Here is a 19,633-nt window from a genome sequence, read left to right on the forward strand (position 1 = left end):
AAGGCCCAAATTGAGAAGAGGACAGTTTGTGTGGGCGGCCACATCAAATAACCACAAACTAGGACTGAAACCATAAGAGTTTCTCCTCCCACCTTCTGGAAGGCAGAGCCTGCGATCCAGGTGGGGCAGATGGAAAGGCCACCAACGAAATGACGGGGTGGTATCTCCTAGGTACACAGACTGGGGGGCTCAGCACTCCCACATGTGGGGGTGGGGGGCCAGAAGGACAAGGTGAGTGTCCACAGGGCTGTGTTCCCTCTGCAAACTCCAGGGAAGGGCCCTCCCTGCCTCTCCTAATCAAATACTAATACTTACTATATTAGAATTTAAGATAAAATTTATTTTTTTAAAGATTCCGTTTATTTATTCATGAGACACAGAGAGTGGCAGAGACATAGGCAGAGGGAGAAGCAGGCTCCCTGTGGGGAGCCTGATGCAGGACCTCGGGATCATACCCTGAGTTGAAGGCACATGCTCAACCCCTGAGCCACCCAGGCTCCCCTAAGACAAAATTTAAAAACATTTGTTAATGTCATCTAAAACTATGTTCGCTACACTTCAACATTAAAAAAAAATAACATTTGGGCCACCTGGGTAGCTCACTCAGTTACGCTCAGGTCATGATCTCAAGGTCCTGGGATCAGCTGCGTAGGGCTTCCTGCTGAGCGGGGAATCTGCTTCTTCTCTTCCTCCCCATTTGTGTGTGTGGGCTCTCTCTCTCTCAAATAAATAATAAAATCTTTTAAAAATAATTTTTTGTAGAAAAAAAGTCAGGGGACTTGGAGAACCCATGTAAGAGCATCAAGCTCATGCTGCCTGCTGTGCCATGAATAACAAAGTCCTTTGTCTCTCCCCTGTCACCCATCTTCTGCCAGTATCCATGACAAAGTGACACTTACTCATTAGCTTGCAAGTAGGGTTTTTTTTTTTTTTAAGATTTTCTTTACTTATTCATGAGAGACTCAGAGACAGGCAGAGACATAGGCAGAGAGAGAAGCAAGCTCCCCATGGGGAGCCCGATGAGGGACTCCATCCCCGGGGATCATGCCCTGAGCCAAAGGCAGATGCTCAACTGCTGAGCCTCCCCAGGTGCCCGACCCTTCACAGTTCTTGATGGGGAAGATGGATATGGAGGTGGGATAGGATGAGACTTCTTATTATATATTTTTCCATAGTATTATGTACTGAACCATAGGATTGTATTACCTATTCAATCGTACATGATATTTAATTTGAAATAAAAATGTTACTCCTGTATGTGAGTCGCAAAATTTTAGAGCTCTAGACATGGCCAAGGCATTGGAGGGCATCACTTGTGATCCTGGACTCTTCCAGAGGAGACCAAGACTAAGGAAAATGCAGTAACAGACCCAACTGATTCCTGGCAGATCCTGGATGAGCTTATACAGCCTGGCTTCCAGTCCAGTGTTCTTTCCAGTACCCAGGCTGGGTGAGGGGAGGACACAAGGTATAAGTGAGAGAAGGATGTCAAGAATAGAAACGAAGACCATGATTTTGCCTTCACAATTTAGCCGAGAACTAGCCCTAGCTGAAACTATCCCACCAGGGTCCCAAGGAGCTCTCAACGTTTTGTTCTTTATTCTAACATCTACTGTGGAACATACTCTTCTAGTAAGTTGCTTCAAATTATGTTCAGAAGCAAATGAAACATTTAAAATTGCATACAAACATCCTAGTCCAACCTAAAAGACTTACCCATCCTATTCTAAGCAACTATGGAGAGAAAACCAATTCAAGGCTTCCTGGAATTGCCCAGATTTCTAGTAAATCAGTGACAGCATGAAATGGAAAAGAGAAATATGGGATACAGGAGTTTGGGTGGTGGGGGCCCTTGCAGGAGGATGTTCAGAGGCCCAAACTGAGAGGTCCATCTGCTCAAGAATGTTATCTGGCCCTTCTAAAGCAGGGTGGCTATAGAATGTGCCTAATACAGAGGCATCAGAGAGAAGTCAGGGGACAAGAGTCAGCTCTTCAGTTAGACCAGCTCCATCTGAACCCATCCATCCTTTCATTCTTCTATTCATGTATCCATCAGCCATCCATCCACCCATCATTGATCTATCCTTCCTCTAATCAATCCCTCAAGCCAGGGACTTTGAGCCTGGGTGGAGGGGAGACATGCAGAAACCACTAGAATACAGTCAGAAAAGTGCCAAGGAGTGCTAACATACAATACGAACAGGTATGAGGTGGAAGGGTAAAGGAAAATGTTGTTGCAGGAAGACGTAATCCTCCCATGTGCCTGGAAGGAGAATTAGAAATCCCAGTAAGTGACATTTGTGTCAAGTGAGTTTCATCTGGCTCTGGAGGCCAGGCCAGCCCTCCAAAATAGGTTAATTTAGAGAATTAATTTAATTTAGAGAAGGTGCAGAGAAGGACAGCTTTGGCCAGAAGGAAGTGGAAGAAGAGAAAAGGAAGCCTGAATGAGGGGCCTATTCCCACAGGCCACAAGCCAAGGTACCAGGCCACATAAAGCCATGACCCAGGGAGAGTGAGCCAGGACGTGCACCCACCCCCCCACGAGCCTAGTATGAGAGGTTCTGCTGGACAAGGCTGCAGAGGTGAGTTCTGAAAAATAAAAGGAAGACCATTCCCTCTGTGGGAAAGCATGATCTGTGTTCTTCCAACTGAGGAACTCATAGAAGACCCACGCCATTTCTTAGGTAACACACTGGAGGCCCTTGAGTCAGGAACCCAGAGATGTTCAGAAATGTCCCTAACCTCTTTTTTTTTTTTTAAGATTTTATTTATTTATTCATGAGAGACACATGCAGAGAGAGGCAGAGACACAGGCAGAGGGAGAAGTAGGCTCCATGCAGGGGGCCTGATACTGGACTCGATCCTGGTCCCAGGATCACGCCCTGAGCCTAAGGCAGACGCTCAACCACCCAGCCACCCAGGCGTCCCTGTCCTTAACCTCTTGAGGGTAGCATCGCTGCATCTCCCAGCCATGTTCCCCCTCACCCTGCCCCTGGCACTGGAAACCAGGTGGGACCTGAAGGGATCTGGATGGCAATTCTCACGGGCCTACTGCATGTGAGCTAACTGGAAATAAATGTATAAAAACTCTCAATTACAGACTGTTCCTAAAGAAATCAAACAATGTCTGAAAAATTACTGTTTATTCCTTCTGAGGACAGAGAGTAACCTGACACAGGCTACTGGCAAGAAGAATGCCCTGGTGCTTCCTTTGGTGCAATGATGAAGAATGAAGTGGAATTAGCACATCATTTGGTTACATGTAAACGACATATCTAAAGTACTTAAAAGCTATTTGTTCTCTTAAGTGCTTTAAACACTCCCCCGTCCTTTCTTTTCCCCCTACTTCTGTCTGCAGTCAGTGCAACAGGCAATCTCCAGGCTGGGCCCAGGCCCAACTATGGCCACCTCCACTACCCCCCCCCCCCCCCCCCCCCGCCCAACGTCTGTGGGTCCTTACCAGCGGTGGTGCTACCCTACCAGCAAGCATCATCATCTGCAGTCTGGCTTTTACACCTTGCCCAGAACGGTCTTAAATCGTGGACTAGTTCTGTAATCAGCAGCAAACACAGAAGTTTGCAGGCTCCTGGCCTTGAGCTTCAGAAAATGTGAAGTATCATGTCCTTGGGAGAAAACTTCTGGTGGAGAAAGATGGCCTTTCTGAAGCGTGCAAGCACCATTTGCAGGTGAAAATGTTGAGGGATGGGGGCCGAAGTCCCCTGGCATTACATTTTTACAGCGGGGCTCAAGGAGCTGTGCTCCTGAGTCCCAGCAAAAACCTTCTGTGACAACACAAACTTGCTGGAACTCCCCCACATGTGAGCCATTTGAAGTGATTTCCAGGGGGACCAGTGCAGGGAACGTCAAGGAGGTATTAGTGTGCTATGTGTGTCCCTCTCTGTTGGAAGTCAGAAACCTCCTCCCTGGAGGCTCATGCTGCAGGCTGCCAGTAAAGGCTGCTCTGATCAACCCATCTTCCTGCCCTTCACCTTCCAGAAGCTGGAGAAGACTAAGGGGATCATGCAATGGGAGGGAGGGCCAAGACAGGAAGGTGGGACCCCATGCAGAGGAGCCTGTGGAGTCTCCCAAGTCCTAGGGCCTGCAGCACACACACACCCTCCACTCCCACCCAGGGAGGGGACAGGACCTCCCAGGGAAATGGCCTCAGAGGCGCCTAAGTGATATGAAGCGGGAAGAGGGGAGCCACTTCCATCCCAGTTTTCCCAGAACCAGAGGGGTTCCCGGGACAAAGCATTTTCAGTGTTTAGCCTGGGAAAGCCTTGGACAAGCCGGAACAAGTTGGTGACCATAGATGGGGCAGGGGTCCCAGCCGACCCCAGTGTGAGAGCCCCCTGCTCTGGGCCACCACCAAGAGGAGCTGAAGGTGAACGTCCCCCTGTCTTTCTGCCCCATAAGCTCCCTGGCGCTTGTGTCATCCCTGGAGAAGGGCCCCACAAGTGGCTGTGGGAGCTCAGGGCCAGACTTAATTTGATTGAAAGCAAATAATGTGGTTTGATGTCTCTTCTGTGCCAAGAGCGGTCTGCTTGTCTCTTTCTGTCTTCTGGGTCAAACTTTCCACCCCTCTCCTGCCCCCACATCAGGTCACATAGGAAATCTCACCAAATGAAATCGCTCCAGGTGGCTCAGTGGCCACCAGGATGACCAAGGATAGGCTTGAACATCTGGCTTCTGTCATAGCCCCGAGCCTATAACCAGGATTTCTGTGTTGAAGAGGTGCTGCACCCCAGCCTTCCCACCTTGAGGTGGAGGGGGAGCCCCAAAAATGCATTAGGGGTGGGGTGACTCGACCTGCTCTCAGAAGCTGGCTGCATGCCCCTCCCCACCACCTCCCAAGGACCCTGCTCCCAAACACTTGGACAGGAGGGAATTCCTTGGCAGCTCTTGCTCACTCCGATAACCGGCCAGTCCGCAGAGCGTGCCAGCACTCAGAGCAGAAATGAGCAGAAATCGTTTCAGTGTGTGCTGTTTGTTTTCTGAGGCTTGGTCTGACAGTCCCAGGCTGCAGTGGGGGCACTGGGCTGTCAGAAGCCATTAAAGCACCAGCCAGGCATCCAGGCATCCCCACACTCGGAGGAAGCTGCCCATGCTGCTCTCCCTTGCAGAAATCACCAGAACTCCAGCATCTGGACCAGGCCAGGTGAGGAAGGCCATGGTGCAGGGGTGTCTGCCCAGCCATAGCCCCAGCAGGATCAGCGCCGGGAGCCCCAGGAAAACAGATGGACCCCTGATAGGCATGAAGCCCCTCGCATGGCATGTCTAGTGCCCACCCCAAGACTTCCGGGAATTTTTGGAGACTCACATTCATTCTGGCCTCCTCTGACCTGATTCCAGGCTAAGTTAACCTCCTCTCTGTTTCATTGCTCTTTTTATGATGGCTCCCCAGCATGGACCCAGAACTGGGTTGACCTCTTTCCCAGACTCCCCAGGCTTCTGCATCCAATCAGGCATAGAAGATGGGTGTTGGGAATTTTCTGAAGATTCAGGGGCAGTAGCATCCATCTCACTCCACACCGCTGAGAAAATAAACAGTTGACTTTGAAGTTCTTAAGAGGTCCTTAGGCTGTTTCCTCCCTGTCAGCTGCAGGTCCATGTGGCTCCAGCCCTCTCTCTGCTAAAGGACTAAGATTGTTCCTTTCCTAAGTGAAACTGATAAGGTTGTGACAGTACTTTCCCGTCTCTGAAAGTACCATTCTTTAGGGATGAGAACATTGGGCCCAGATGTTGACTAAGGCCCAGATGTTTGACTAAGAAACTTAGTCAAAGTCCCATAGCTGGGAAGAAGCAGAGCTGGGATCCCACTCAGATTTATCTTCACAAGTTCATTTCTTCCTGGGTTGACTCAAGGCTTGGCTGAGGCCTTGGCCTACAGGAGAGGTCTGCAGTAGGAGGAACAGGTGGTTCTGGGAGAAGGTCTGCATGGGAGGGGGTCTGGAAAGGGTGCCTCTGGCTAATTGTAGTTCTAGGAACAATGGTGTCTGCAGTCCCAAGAACACAGGCAATCTTGAGACCTAGAGAATGATGGTGGGTAGCTGGGCCATGACCACAAGGCCAGGGTGTGGGGTGAGGGGCTGGTTCAGAAGGCTGGGCCTTGGTTCCCTAGCTATAGGATTCAGGGTGGAGAGAGACAGGAAAGTGAAAAGCAGGTAGGCCCAAGAGGGTTGGGGAGGTTCTAAGAGCTCCCCAATCCCAAGCACCAATTCCCAAGAGCTGGGAGCTGTGCTTAAGTGTTTCCATATGTCATTTCTAATCCACACAATGAGTCTGAGAGTAGTCATCCTCTCAGAACTCACAGTTAAGGAATCCAAGATTCACCAAGGTAGAATGACTTGCTCAGTGCCCTAGGCTAGTAAACAGGACTCAAATCAGGCATGGTCACCTCCAAGTTCTAAGATTGTTCCTGTTCTCCACATTGCCTGAGCCAAAAGGAGATGAGGCACCCTGGGCTCTGTCCTGGGCCCTTGGTTCCTTGGGCAGATATGCCCAAGTTATGTCTTGGTTGCTGACTCCCAGCCCGAGCGAGGTGTCTTCGGCAGGCCAGGGTCCAGCGTCTGCCATGTTGGCTCTAGGAAAATATTCAGCTGCCGGGGGTTGTTGGTAAATTGGGTCTTCCTTTCCCACCTCGGGGACTCTCCCCTGGATTTCAATATAGCAGGTCCTGTCTCATCTTTGGGACCAGTTCAAGTGGCTCTTCTACCTTGGAGAGGCTTCCCTGAACTCCCAATTCAAAGAAGGCCCCTCACATCTTCTCTACCGCCTCACCCTACCATATTTTCTTCTAGGTACTCCATCTGTTCATTCATTTATTATTTATCATCTGTCCCTCCCATAGCATGAGAGGGTAGGCCACGTCTGTCCCATTCTTCCCAAACCCCCAGGGTCCAGATCAGTGCTCACACATAGCAGGTGCTCACCACACATTTGGTAAAGGACTGAATGAAGGGAGCAGACTCTGAACAGCAGCAAAGGCCATCTTTGTCCATCCCAACATCCCTTTCTCTATAACCACAACCACCTCAACAATCCCATTTCCCTGTGAAAAAAATTGTTGCAGGGGAAATCACACGTCAATGAGATGTCACCCAACCGGCATCATAGAGTGGGCAGCCCTACCTGGGGGCCTCCATGCAGGCTGAGCAGACTTGGATGCCACCCCTGTGAAGCCCTTCCTGCTGAATCTGCCCAGGGATTCCTCCCAGCCCTGCCACCTCCTCTTCTGAGCACCTACCTCGAGGCTTCAGGGAAACACAAATAACTCTGCCCCATGACAACATCAGGGAAATGGTTCCACATGGCCAACCCTTTCCATGAAATGCCAAGGCATGCAGAGCCCATCATCAGAGCCAAGCATGGAGGCCTGAGGAGAGGGCCCAGACCCAGATCTGGACCCCAAGGAGGCTCCTGGTCCTGTGGCAACACGCTTGCCACCACTGGGCCACAGTTAAATTTATCTTCTATCAAACAGATCCAGCCACTCATTCCCTTGAACTGCCCAGAGGCAAGCAAGGATGGCAATGAAATAGGAAATGGGAGGCTCGTTGTCCTTCTCGGATGGGAAGTGCCACAGTCAGGGAGAGATTCACTGCCATCTTGCGCACCCATTAAGGTCAGATTGCTTTGTCTGGGAGATTTTTATGTGGGTGTGAGGTTTAGGGTTTGAAGAAAAAGCAGCTCGTTTCATAGAGCTATTATGGGATTTTCTCTGTAGAAGCAGACAGTCTCTGCACAGTCCTGAAATGTTTTGACAGCTCAGGCAAATCCTCAGGAAAACCTGAGGCCAGAGCATGCCAAGGAGATGCTTATCACTCCCCACACCCCCACCGGTCGTCCTGGGAGCTTCCCCTGCCGGCTCCTCAGCAGGCCCAGCCGCCACCCTGCCCGCAGGGACCAGCCACACATGGCCCAGTTATGAATCAAGCTTGTCCTCCTGTTCGATGCGGGAAAATGGAATGATGAATTCATTTCCATCACCACACTGCCCATAAGTCACGGCTTGAAGGGCTTTTTTTTTCTTTTGGAGTTTCCAATGACAAAGGTTTCATTATCCGAAGCAATAATTTTTAACCAGAGCAATGCAAGATTTCACTCTACCTGAATTAGGCCCATATGTGAGAGGGAAGCCCGGAGAACGTCAGTGTCTGGAAGGGCAGAGGAGGGGGATGGAGGGGGTTAGGCCTCCTTCTGGGCTCTTCTCCCTCCCCCCCCCCCATCCTTTTCCTTTTTCTCCACATGTGGGTATTCACTTTCTTTGTTCTCAGTCTCCCTCCTCTTGAGCCAACGCATCTCCTGTGCTCTGCACCCTGGTGGCCTTCTCTCCCAGTGCCTTAGTGATGGCCACCATGCCTGGTTGACATTCTCTGTCCCTTCCTACCTGCTTATTCTCCTCTCTCCTGCTCCAAATCCCCTTGGCCCCAACATTGGAGCCAAAGAGGGGCAGAGCTGCCCATTTTAACCTTCTCCTGATGAGATGGATCCACAACATTATTTTCAAGTGAAACCAAAAGACTGTCCTTCTAAATAGAAAAACAATTTCAAAACCACCACAACAGAAAAGATACCCAGGGGATTGTCTTCTTTGAATGCTCCAGATATGCCATCTCCTGCCAGGCCCCACCTGCCTCCCTGCTTGTTTTTATGCTGAGGGCTTACTTCTCCAAACCTGAAGCCTAAAAAAAAAAAAAAAACCCGAAGCCTAAAGTCATGGGAAGCATAGATAAGAATCTGAAGAGAGAAACGTGAGGATGTCCTAGAGCAGCTTAGGATAAGCGAGGACAGAGCCCTCTGCTCTCAACCCTCCTGGAAAATAATATTTTTCTTCTTGGGAGAAAGCCTGGCCTGGAAGACTGGGGGCCCTGCTGAGAGAGGCTTATCCCAGGGTAGGATTGGGGTGCCTCTGGCATGCCCCACTGTCCACATCCCCAACTCCAGGCAGCCTCCCTGCTTCATCTCCTTTGTTATCACACCCCGGCAGGCAAATATTTCCTGCTGAAGACGCTACCTCCCTCAGTCCTGGGGCAGGCCTAAGTCAAATCACCTGTCTGACAAGCCCAAGGTGATAGCCATCGTGTCAGACTTGAGGTAGCGATCTGTGTTCAAAGAGCAACTGTTATTTATGAAATACTGATCAAGCACAAAAGATAAAGTAAGTGCATTAGATGCCACTAATTTTCACCAAGAGTAAATGTGAAGTGTGGCAGATACTGGAGTTTTTGGACTACCAAATGGCGACTCCATATGACCGACCTACATCCATGCTCAGGTAAAGACGAAGTCAGAGTCCCAGACAGCAACTTCAGGAGTTCGGGGAGACAGTGTTCCTGGTGGCTGGAGTAGGGGGGTGGTCTTCGAGGAAGAGGGGGTGCGCCCTAAAGGAAAGCAGAGGAAAGGACACTACTGGGTTGGGGGGCACAGCATATGGAGGTAGGAGTGACTCTGGGGCAGTCAAGAGTGACTAGCAAAGGTTTGCAAGTGATGCTAGGGGATTATGGGGCCCAACAGTTGAGTTGGGAAGCCCACCTTGAAAATCCAAGCCTCACAACAATCCCCAGTTGGCCACAAAGGATTCTCAGCCTCCACTATCACACCCTGTGAATCCTGCCCAGGACTGTAGTCCCTGCGCGCATGCCTGGGGACTAGGGGCCAGAAGAGAGGCTGGAAGGGGCGGCACCTGCCCTGGGCAGCCTCTTGTGCACCCTCGGCTAAGAGTAGGTCCTTGCGGCCCACAGTTCCGGCCCCACAACAGGCCAATACCAAATTTCCAGCCTTGACAACCTCACCAACCACCTCACATCCTGAATCTGGAGTTCTGGGCAAGCAGTTGTGGGTATGAATGACGTATTTGTGTGCTAGGGTCCTGTGGGGATTTGTAGGCAACAGGGGAAAAAGGTTTTTTGTTTTTTTGTTTTTTAATTGAAATTAAAAATGAAAGTTTAAAGGGAAGATTCACATAATGCAAAATTGACTGTTTGGAGGTATACACATTCAGTGCCATTTGCTACATTCACAGTGTTGTGCATCTACTCTTTCTGGCCAGTTCCACAACACTTCTATCACCCCAAAATGGAATCTCGTACCTACCAAGCAGGCCCTTTCTATTCCCCCTGCCCCCAGCCATCACTGATCTCCTTCTGTCTCTATGGATTTACCTATTCTGGACATTTCATATGAATGTCATGCACCATGTGGCCTTAGTGCCTGGCATCCTTCACTTAGCACCATGTTTTCGAGGCTCACCCATGTGGTAGCATCTAGCAGTACTTCATTCCTTTTTATGACTGAATAATATTCTATTGTATGGATATTTGTTTATCCATTTATCTGTCGATGGACACTTTTCTCCACCTTTGGCTATCGTAAATAATGCTGCTATGAACATGTGTATACGAGTGTTTGTTGAGTCCCTGCTTTCAACTCTCATGCCCCTGGGAGTGGAATTCCTGGGCCATATAATAATTATATGTTTGAGGATCCACAGAACTGTTTTCCACTGAGGCTGTGTGTCCTTTACATTCCTGCCAGTTGAAAGGTTCTGAGAATGCTCGGATGGGCAGCGAGTGGTAGAGGATTCATCTGGGGGCTTTATGTGATGTGTGGGAGGCCGAGAAGAGGCTCCTACCTGGGTCTCACGGGGCACCCGAGTTCTCAAACCCCTAGCCCAGAATGGTTGTGGGTTCAGACGAGACCCTAGGAGGCTGAGTATGTGCAGGAAGCAGGGAGGAAGGCACGGTGAGCAACGGGGTCATGAAAAAGGACAAATTTGTTCTCCATGAACTTAAAATTCTGCATCTTCTAGGATGCAGAATTTGGAGACATGACCGAGCCACAGTGAAAATCATGGCCAAGTGGCCACGACTGGGCAGGCTTCCCCGTTTGGGCCCCTCCTCCAGGCAGCAGCTTGGAGGGCTGACGCCTCTGCAGATCCCATTACTGGAGATTGGGCTGCAACATGAAAAGATGAGAATGTAAAACATGAGAGAACATGCTGTAAATCACTTATTGGCAGCCACGCACCCCCCTAGCCACACCCGATCCAAGCACGATGCTGCAGCCACTTAGGCTTTCCCCGCGGCCTGGACCAGGCTTTCCCCTTGGGCGCCAAGATCCTGACCTGAGAACCAAAACCATGTGAGGAAAACACCTCAGGGCCTGACTCATCCAGTCCTCCAGCCGGAGCCTCATCGGAGTCTCCTACTGGCACAACGCCTGCAGCCCCAGGCCTTGAGAAACCCCCTGCCCTGCAAGCCTGCATTCCCACTTTGTGCAATGATGACTCCTCGGCTTGACTAGCCTCCCAGGCTCTCCAGAGTATTCCAGATGTATCTTTGATTCACAGAACTTCCCGCAGTCCTGGCTTTCCTCACTTGGTCCCAGGCAGGAAATTGGGAAGCAAAGAAAGAAGTGACCCCCTTTCGGGCCGGGTGGGAAATAGGACACCTGGAAATGCATAGGATTCCAAGCAAGCACAGTTGGCGTTCCCTCAAGGGTGCAGGCACACCATGGGCTCCCTGCAAGCAGCTCCCAGAAAAAAAAATCATGCTAAGAAAGAGAGCAAAATGATGGGCTAGCTGCTTTCTAAAAGGACTCACTTCAGACACTTCAGAATGCCTTTAAATGATTTGTTTGAAGTGGAGTTGTATCTCTACGACACAGGGAGCTTCATGTGCATTGTTTGAAAGTGGAGGTTAATGTATCTCCCTTTGCTTCAACTGGCTGGACTTTCTCAGTCCCTGTTTGAAGCTGTCCCCTGCAGCCCAGCTTGGCCTGGCCACCAAAGCCAGTCCTGGGTGGAGGGTGGGATGCTAGGTGGGAAGCTGGTCAGGAAAAGGGAACCCATGGGAGCTGGGGAGCTAAGCTCTGGTTAGCAGCAGGTGATGGAGGAGTTAAGAAACCCTGTGAGCCCTCCTGTGAGCCCTTTCCATCTCTGGGCCTCAGTTTCCTCCTCTCTACAGTGAGGACATCATGTCAGGTGATGCCCGAGTCTCTCTAGCTCTGATGTTGTAGGCTGTGGGTCTTCCTGGAGCAGCTGCATGTTCATGAAGCTCTGGATAGGCCAGTTGCAGGCAGAGCTAAGAGGAAACACAAGCCAATCCCCCTCATGCCCCCAAGAAAGCAAAGATGGTGCCGTGGTCCACACATGAATGAGCGCACCACTCAATTCCCCATCTCATCTCTGCTTTGTTCCCAAGGCCCATGCAGATGGTTCCTTTTTAAGTTCATGGAGAACCATTTGTCCTGCCACCTGAGTATCATGTAACACAGGGGTTCAGAGGAGTCAAAGGCTGTTGTTATAATGAAATAAAAGGTCAAGATACCCCTGTTTACCAAATATATCAGCTATAGCAGCATCCCTGTTAGTGAACCAGCAAGGAAATCTACTGTGTTTCCTCACCGGGCAGCAGGCTGAGCCCGGAATGCCTCTTCAGGCTCACACCAGTCTCGTTTCCCCAGGTTCCCAATTCTTAATCAGAGACCTTTCATTACTAGCCCACGGTGCTGGGCACATAGTGGGTGCTTAATAAGTGTGTGTGCTTTTGTTTCCAAGAGCCATCCAGGAAAGTAAGACCAGTACTTCAATTACCTATGGCTGCAAAACAAACCACGCACACCTTAGTGGCCTAAAACAATGACAATATATTTTTTCTCCCAAATCTGTGGGTTGACTGGGTCAGCTGGGAGGTTGGCTGGGCTCACTCAGCAGCTGCAATCAACTGGGAGCTTGGCTGGGGTTGGAATGTCCAAATGGCCTCTTCCCCAGCAGAGCCTCTCTCCCATGGCTTCGTATTATTCAGTGATTTAGCCTGGACTTCCTTATAGTGCGGCGGCTGCCTCCAAGAGAGATCATCCTGAGAAGACAAGCCTGATGTGCAAACACATATGAAGCCTTTGCTTGCATCGCACTTGCTAAGAACCCAACAGCCAAAGAAAGCCAACGCCAGAGGTAATGAGGGAGGAACCCATCAAAGTGTGAATTCTAGGAGACATCGTCCATTGGAGACCACCAAGGCAAAATTCTATCACAGCTGGTGAACCCCCATGGAGGGGACAGAGCCATGAAACTCTAAGCCACCCTCCGTTCTCTCAGGATGCTGGAAGACAGGGCAGGTTTCCCAGCAATCAAAGACATTTCCTAGAGGAAGTGAGGAAGACAAACTACCCACTCTCAGGTTAGGAGGAAGGTTCCAGGAGTCTCATCTTGGTCATACTCACATCTAGCAAAAAGCATGTGAGGATTTCTTTTCAGATTCTGGAGCTTGATTGGGGCCTGTCATTTGCATGTGTGCATTCATTCTTTATTTCATTCATTCAGTCATTCACTGAACACAGTGCCTAAACATCGCCATTGCAGAGCACTCAGGGGATCGAGGGGTACCAAGGCAATGCCTGCTACCAGCAGTGACAACTATATGTCCTCTACATCCTTGTGGGCCATGGGGACCAACTTTGTCTCACGGGGGAGTGATGGTGTCAGGCAGTGGTGAAGAGCATGGACCCTGCTGGCAGGTGGCTTGGCTTCAGGTCCCAGCGCTGTCACATACCAGCTCTGTGAGCCTGGGCAACTAGCTCGACCTTTCTGAGCCACTGTTCCCTCACCTGAGTTCTCTTGGGAGTTCAATTCTGTAATCCCTGTGAAGTACTCAGAATAGCACCTGGAATGAAATAAGGACCAGGTAAGCATTTGCTAATATTACTCTTTTTTTAAGGTTTTATTTATTTATTTGAGAAAGAGAGAGGTAGCGGGGAGGAGATTGGGGCAGAGGGAGAGAGGGAGAAGCTGACTTCCGCTGAGCAGGGAGCCCAACACGGAGCTCATTCCTAGGATCCTGGGATCATGACCTCAGCCGAAGGCAGACACTTAACCGACTGAGCCTCACTAATATTACTTATGATGAATCCTTACAGTAAGAACTTTTTTCAAAATACTATATATATATATATATATGTACATATATATATATATACACTCCATGTAAAAAGAAACAAAACTTGCAATATCTAAGAAAGAGAGAACTCACCCCCACAATCCCACTACCCAAAGAGAAGCCTACTAACCATGCGGCATGGGCACTGAAATATGGATACATGCCCATTCTTTATAAGAAATTATCTTGAGGTAGTCCTACTATTCATAGACTGTCACTTAAAATTTAACAATATGTCAAAATTGTTGGTCATAAATATTATTTTATAATTTGATCTTATTGGCTACATGTATTTCATTGTTTGGCTGATCCCTTATAGTGAAATGCTTATATGATTTGTGATTTTTTTTTCACAATTAAAAATAATGCTGTGATGAATATCCTCATACCTGTCCCTGATAATGTCCTCAGAATTAATTCCTAAAAGAGGAAATGCTGGACCCAAGAAGCATGCTCAATTTGGAGGTTGTGATTCAGATACTGCTGGACTGGTCTAGAAAGAATGCATCCCTCTAGAATGCACAGCAGCAGACAGACCTGTGCATGTCATCTCATGTCCTTGTTGTCCATGGGGAGAGCCTTTTCCTCACTGGAGAGCAATAGTGTCAACCTCAAGAGCCATGACACTCTGAGTAGTGATAGCCCCTGTGTTATGGCCTCTACTCAGCAGCAAGCAAGGCCAGAGCCCCCTTCAGTGCCCTAAGAGCTCTGGCCTGCCCTAACCACTACTGTGTTCCAGGCTTTCACCTGATTAACCAACACCCCCCTCTACACACCAGATGTCCCTGGCTTTATTTTTTTTTTATTTTTTAAAGATTGTATTTATTTATTCATGAGAGACACAGAGACAGGCAGAGACACAGGTAGAGGGAGAAGTAGGCTCCCTGCAGGGAACCCGATGAGGGACTCGATCCCAGGACCCTGGGATCAGGACCTGAGCCGAAGGCAGATGCTCAACTGCTGAGCCGCCCAGGTGTCCCCTTGGCTGTAATATCTACCCAGCACATGACCTCCAAATCCACATGCCCCACTTGGATGCCCATCTCCTACCTGACAGTCCCATGGGGTTCTCAAACTCACCTGACCTACAGCTCTCCTTACCTTTCCCATCACCTGATCGCCAGGCTGTCTGAGCAGGTGCACAGCATGGGGGGTCAGGTAGCCTGGGTCTGACTCCAGGCTCTGCCATTTTCCAGCCAGGTGACTGTGGGGAAGTGGCTTGCTGTTTTCCTCAGCTGCAAAATAGGGATTGCCATCCTGGCCTCTCAGAGCTATAAGGATTCAGTGGAGTGACTTCAGATCCTGGCACAGAGTAAATACTTAATAGATGGTAGCAAGAGCGATGCTTATTATTATTTTTATTGCTACTACCAAGTGCTCCAACTTGAAACCTTCTAGTCACTCTCCCTCCTCCCAAAGTCTCTGCTTCCCCACAAACCCAGAAAGCAAACTCAGAAATGGCCCCTGAAGCCCTCCCCACTGCCTGCTTCATGCACACACACACCCAGTAGGCTCCCTGCTTCCCCCTACCCCCACCACCAGCACACAGCAGATGCCTGAGAGCCATTTGAGGGAACGGTACCCTGGTCCCCAGCTCTAACGAGCTGTGTGACCCAGCATCACTTCCTCCACTTTCTCTCTCTGGATCCTGCTTCCTCATCTGGAAAGTGATCTCCAAGGGCCCTCCAGCAGCAGGGAAACGCCTATCCCCAGGGAACTCGGGAGGCTGGCCGCATCACTCAGGCAGGCACATTCTGAGCAGCATGACAGCTGCAAAGGTAACTCCTCTTTTTATCTCCTAAACCATCAAAGCCTCCCTGAGATTTCTGGACTACTGTCCCTTGGCTGGCTCAGAAATTTATTAGCTCTACCAATATTTTCTTTCGTAGTTCTGTAAAGCAAGCTCAAACTCTGTGAGCACTGCCTATGCAAAGACCTTAAACCACATGTTTATTTTCCTAAGCTATAAAAAGTTTATAGGGGGAGCTGGACTCCTTGTCCAACACCATGCTCAGGATTGCTACTGCATTCCACAGGAAGACAGAGGGCTCTGTGTCAGCCCAGGGGGGCAGGCGGGAAGTAGGTGGAGTAAGGCTGTCCAGCCCCCAGCAGAAAGGGCACAGGGCATAGGACAGGACAAGGGAGTCACAAACTCATGAGGAAGAGGGGGCGATGGGGAGGAAGGATGGGGCAAGGAGGGAGGGCGGTAGCAGTGTGCAGCAAAGCAACCAGGTCAAAATGCTGAAGGTGGGGTTTACCCCAGTGATCTGCTCTTCCCATCTCTCTCTTGTCAAGGCGGCGTTGAGGATATTCAATCAGCAGAAATGCTGGGGCTGGCCTTGGCTAAGGCACACCTTCTGACCACCCCTGTAACCTAGAATAGGGAGCCACAGACCCTTGCCTCCAGAATACACTACCAAGAGTAGGCATCTTCACTCAGGTGCTCTTGAGTTCCATGCTGACCTCAGTGCGTCTATTTGCTGATTTCCAACCAGCGCTGTGTTTCATTCATGACAAGCAGATGCCCACAGTGTCACTCAGAACTCCAACGCCAGGACACGTTCTGAGATGCGCTGTCCTTGTTTACTAGCTTGATGCATCTCGGTTACAGACTGAGCCTTTTCAAGTAGAGTATTTCTACAAGGACACAGGTCCAAGCTTTCCCACTGAGCAAGTGGCCAGAGCTTTAAGGGGACATCTGAAATGGCTCTTGGACCCTAGCATCTACAGTCCCTCATGCCAAGACCCATAAGGCTCACTGAGTCTGAGTTCTTCATCCTCCAGGCCCATCTCCTGCTCTGTCCCATCTTGGGACCTCACAGAGGTCACATCACAGGAGGAAGAAAGCCGGCAGAGGGTGTGAAGGCCCTGCCTCCTCACTCCAACTGCATAGATTTGAGCACTGGTTAGAGGCAGGGTGGGACTGGGTGACATCAAGGTCTCTTCGAACCCTGAAATACTCTGATTCTTAGGAAAAAAAGGAAACTACCATTTGCTCAGAGCAGGGATTCTCAACCTTCTCAAATGCAACATCTCCAATTTCAAATATTTCATAATGCTCCTCTACTATCCTAAAATGAAAGGAAAAGGTATGATATATGCATGCCCAGCATTTTTAAAGGTCAACAACTGAACTCCAACAGAAAGGAAGTGACTGTATCGCCATATGCAGATGTCTAGGCATGACCCTCCTAGAAGCCCTAATAAAGCACAGCTGCACCTGTGAATGCACCCCTGTGCCAGTTACACCAGTAACAAAGAGGGGTGCAGGTGGGTGGCTCTGGGATTCCAAAACCACCAGCAGCATTTCTGTCGGGGACAAATTTTAACTAAATCATGAACCCTGTTGAAGTACCATCCTAATTTATGTATTGGTTGCATTCTTGGGAAAATTTAATGTACTATAAAACCACGCAAAAATAATTTTATTGGGTTATAGTAAAAGCAGGCTTTTCACCTCCAGGAATGACTGCACAAGCTGGACATTTGACAATCGCACAGGCTGCGGGACAACTCATCTTAAGACAGTCTCCTACAATCTCCTGCAAAATGATGGGGGCGTCTTTTGGCTCACTTACTAAAGGCCAGTTGTAGTCCTCCATATATGCCCAAACCACCCTGTTCAGATGGGCTGAATTGATGTCTCCCCTCTGCCCACGGCTCCAGGAGGCAGGTGGTGAGGATACTGGCCTCACAGGGTCAAGGACACCACTGCAAGATGCTGGGACATCACTCTGGCTTGCTGAAGCAGACATGGTGGCACCTGTGCGAGGCCACCGAGGACTTTCTCTGGCCATGCCTCTGACCCCCAGCCTCATCTCTCACGTAGTCCTTGGCCTCCCCACCAGCCCCATTTCATGTCTCGTTTAGCTTTAGACCAGGGATGCTTTTGGAAGAACTGGAACACCCTCACTTAGGGACCAGACACGGTCTCTGGGTGATTTTCACAGTCGTTGTTCTTTTACTGCCTACCCCAATCCAACCACAGAGGCTCTTATAATCAGAAACCCTAACAGGAAAAAGAAATCCTATGACCGGGGTAAGTTGCTTAACCCTTCTTTGCCACAGTTTCTACATCGGTAAATGGGAATAATATCATAGGGATAAGATTAACCTCATAAGGTTGCTATAAGAATTCAATAATACTAAAGAAAAAGCTTTTCAACCTTGAAAGCACAAATGTAGGGCATTATACTCTTATTCTGCATTATTAATAACACTAAGTCACTGAGCCTGTCTGAGAAACATTCAACATGTGTTGACCACAGCCCATCCTTTGGCCTCAATGGAAGAGAAGCTGGAGCCTCCGGCACATGCACTGATGCACTGTGTGCTGTGCCCCCCACATTTGGGAGCCTGGGTGGACCACCAACAGAAGGCCCAAGGCAGTCAGCAAATCCACTGTGGGAACTGGCTGTTCTGGATCATGAGAGGCTCCCCAGAAGGTGGCATGGTGGCAATGGCAACCAAACACCAAATGACAACAGTGGCTTTTAAACAGCTTTTGCAGGATACAAAGACTTTGATTCTATTTCCTCTTTCAATTCTCACTACCACCAGGCAGGTATAAAATCAGACCCATTTTGCTGGCCTGGGACCATGAAATTCCTAGGAGAGTGGATCCACAGACCAAAAAGCACTTGGATGCCCTTTCTTGAAACTCGACTGTATCGAGCCGGTTGTAGGGACCGGGTGTTTTATATACGTGGTGAGGTGGATATTGCTGTTTAGCTTTTACAGATGGGGAAACGCAAAACCCGGGGTGGGGATGGGGGTGGGGTGGTGCAGAGTCGAGTCACACAGCTCATAAATGGCAATGCTCAGATTTGAACCCAAGTTTACTTCCTGTGAAAATGTTTGCTCTTTCACCCACTCTGTGCATCTCTCTAATTTAAAGGGACCTGAGCTGGGCCTTTGGCTCAGATCGCAGTCCCAGGGTCCTCCCCTCTGCCTGTGTCTCTGTCTTTCTCTCTGTGTCTCTCATGAATAAATATTTATTCATGAATGAATAAATACATAATAAACTCTTTTTATAAAAAATTGTTTGAAAAGTATAACCCTTGAGTAAAACTGATTTTCCAGGGGCCATTCTTATCTATCTAGGAACAAGGGCTGTGCCCTCAAGCAGGTTTATTGTTATTGTTTTTGATAAGAGCCAACCTAATGTGTATGAGGTATGGGATACAGTCTTATGTGGGCTCATTTAAGACCTATAGAGCTTTAGTACTAAGTATGATGACTACTGTAATACTGAGCTAGTGATGAACTTAAGTAATATTTTCTCATGTATGCAACTATAATATGAATATATCTGATTTCTTGGGGTGTCTGGGTGGCTCAGCTGGTGAAGTGTCTGCCCTCAGCTCAAGTCATGATCCCAGGAGCCCTGTGTCTCCCTCTTCCTCTGCCCTTTCCCCTCCCCCTGCCATTCTCACTCTCTCTCATAAATAAATAAATAAAATCTTTTTTAAAAAAGAAAATATCTGATTTCTGCTGATGAAAGCTTTTGTTTAAAGGGAAAGGAAGAGTGGGTGAAACAGGTGAAGGTGGTCAAAAGGTATAAACCTCCAGTTGTAAAATAAATAAGTCATGGGAATGTAATGTACAGCATGGTTACTTTAGTTAATAATGTATTGTTCATTGAAAGTTGCTAAAAGAGTAGATCTTAAAAGTTCTTATCATAAGAGGGGCACCTG

At 49.0% G+C, this 19,633-nt stretch overlaps 1 protein-coding gene across 1 annotated transcript in view; it reads left to right on the top strand.

Annotated features, from left to right (window-relative positions):
• The window catches only part of SUPT3H (SPT3 homolog, SAGA and STAGA complex component), a 602,245-nt gene that overhangs the window by 581,087 nt on the left and 1,525 nt on the right, over nucleotides 1–19,633 (top strand). The gene's annotated exons all lie outside the window — the stretch shown is intronic.

This window comes from Canis lupus, chromosome 7, assembly GCF_048164855.1.
Source record: "Canis lupus baileyi chromosome 7, mCanLup2.hap1, whole genome shotgun sequence".
NCBI lineage: Eukaryota > Metazoa > Chordata > Mammalia > Carnivora > Canidae > Canis > Canis lupus.